This window comes from Gossypium arboreum, chromosome 10 (assembly GCF_025698485.1).
Source record: "Gossypium arboreum isolate Shixiya-1 chromosome 10, ASM2569848v2, whole genome shotgun sequence".
Lineage (NCBI taxonomy): Eukaryota > Viridiplantae > Streptophyta > Magnoliopsida > Malvales > Malvaceae > Gossypium > Gossypium arboreum.
This window is the reverse complement of record NC_069079.1, coordinates 125,667,299-125,670,149: the sequence shown is the minus strand read 5'-3', so window position 1 is coordinate 125,670,149 and position 2,851 is coordinate 125,667,299.

Sequence of the window (2,851 nt, the reverse complement as noted above, 5' to 3'; positions counted from 1 at the left end):
TAATAATAATAATAATAATAATAATAATAATAATAATAATAATAATAATAATAAGAGATAACAATAATATACTACCTTAATTAATTTAATTACAATATTGAAAATAACACAAAAAGCTAAATTGAAATTAGAGTAAAAGTTAGGGGGCCAATTTGGAAATAAACAAAGAAGAAAGGGACCGATTTAAAAACTTAGAAAATAGGGAGGGTCTAAAGTGGGAAATAACCCCACCCTCTAAATCTCGCGTCAAAAAGGGGACTAAATTGAAATCCGAAGTAAGCTCCTGGGCCAAAATTAGGGATTAAAAGGGATTTAATTGCGAATTAATAAAAAAGCGGAAGGACCGCGCACATAAATATACCAGAAACCGAAAACACGCGGATCCTAGGTGGTTCCTGGGTCGGGTCGGACGGGTCATTGGGTCATATGCCAAACGGCGTTGTTTTGGCCTGTGGGAGCAAGGCCTAAAACGGCGTCGTTTCTAAACGTTTAGAAAAGCTAAAATTTTTTAAAAATTTTCATTTCACACCACCTTTATTAAAAAAAATTTGAGAGCTCCCCTCTGCTCTCTCCCTCTGAACTCCGATTAGGGGGTTTGGGCCTCAACCACCACCGTGCCGTCCGCCGCGCCGGCCACCATACACGGTGGCCGAAAATCGCCTCAGGTAATTTTTTTAAATTTTTTTTTAAAAATTATATCTAGTATATCTATATATATATATATATATATATATATATGTGTTACTATTAATAGGATAGGGATTATATGCAAATAAATCCGAAAAAAAAGAAGAAAAAAGATGAAAAGGTAAATAGACCTTCGATCCGTTCTTTTGTATTCCTTGCTGCGATTTGGAGTATATATCAAAGCCTTGTGATGTTATTTGCTTCTTATATTTGAAAAAAAAGGAAGAAAATCTAGAACCAAAAAAAGGAACCCTTTCTTTACATTCTGTTTGGCTATATATAGCCGAATACAACATTATCTTTTCTTGCTTCTGTCTTTTCCATTTAATGCTTTGCAGGTGCAGCTTGGGCGATGGATTTGACGAGGGCGGTGCTGCAGGCGTCGTCACAGGCAAGTGGGGGCAAAAAGGGGGGTTGACCAACGGCCAGGGTTTTGTTTTCCTTTTTTCTTTTTATTTTTTTATGTATTGGGCTGTGTTATTGGGTTAAGGGTTATTTGGGTTTAAAATTTTTAGGTTTGGGCTTTGTGGATTAGAAGATAGGTTTTGGGCTAGGGGCCAAACGGGCTTGTACAACTATTATGACTGACGAGTTATAAAGTCGGGTTTTGAGTTGGATTTATCTCGAGCTCGGGCTAAATTAGTCTCAAGCTCCGATTTGTTACGCGCTTGCGCTCTGTTGGGCTCAGGCTTTTTTGGACTTAAATTTTCTCAAACTCGGATCTGTTACGGGTTCATATTTTCTCAAATTTGAATCGTTACTAACTTAGATTGTGTAATATCCTCATTTTGGGCCTAGTCGGAATAGTGGTTTCGTAACCACAAAATCCGAGATAGAAATAATTATTTTATGATTATTTTAAGGTCTATGATATGATTGCATGATTGTGTGATAATTTCGTGAAGAAATTTTATGCATAAAGTGCTTAAATTGAAATTAGGGACTAAATCGAATAATTTGCAAAACTTGCATTCTAGAAGTTTCTAGTATGAAATTGTTTTGAAATATTAATTAGGAGGTCTTAAATAGCAATTTTACCAATTTATAAGTCTATGGACAAAAATTAGACATGGATGGAATTTTTGGAAAGTTTAGTAGTAAGGGCATTTTGGTCATTTAGGGGTAAAATGAATTAAAATACAAAATTAAAAGCCAATTTTGCTCATCTTCAACCCCATGGACGAATATAGCAAGGAGAAACCATGGCTATGGTTTTTCAAGCTTCCAAGCTCAATTGTAAGTCCGTTCTAGCCTCGTTTTTAATGATTTTTATGTTTTTGGAGTCCCGGTAGCTCGATTTAGCTTATGCTAGCAATAATTTAACCTAGGGTTTATATTTGGAAAAATACCCATAGGTGAAATTTGTGTATTTTGGTGTTTTATGATAGAATATGAGGTTTTAAATTATGTTAGACAACTTGTGCTAGTCGGTTTTAAGTGAAAACGAGCAAAAGGGCTTAATCGGTAAAAATACCTAATAGTCATAAGTACATGTTAGAGTGAGAATTTGATGTTGCCATAGAAGGGAAAAATGATCAGCATGTCATAAAACATAAGAAAATAGGCTGAAGTTTAATTTACGAGCTTTGGGGCAAAAGTGTAAATATGCAAAAGTTTAGGGCAAAATTATAATTTTTCCAAAATATGATTTTGGGTCAATTTGAATAATGTGAGTCCTAATTAGACTATATTTTAAATGATAGAGCAAGGAAAACTGAAATTCGGGCTAAAATGGGAAAATACAAAGTTGTGGGACGAAATGGTAAAAGTAGCCATTTTCGCATACAAGGTAAGTTCATGTGTAAATGTAGTAACATAATTGTCCTTTTAAGAAATTTAATGTTGTTTATATGATATGATGCTGATTATTATCATGAAATATTATGTTTTGTGGTTATTTTCGAATAAAATGCAAATTGTGTGTATTAATTGTTAAATATAAAGTACTACCGAGTATTGGTTTTGGTATTTTACGGAAGATGGCAAGGAGATGTGTTCGAGGAAAATCCTGTTTGAACCTTAGGAATGGATTAGGATACAAGTGACATGTCACTGGGATATTTGGGCATCCGAACTCGTTGAGTTGAGTCCGAGTTCACTTATGGATGCGAGCGTCCGAACTCGTTGAGTTGAGTCCGAGTTCGTGAGATGTAACTAGGCATCC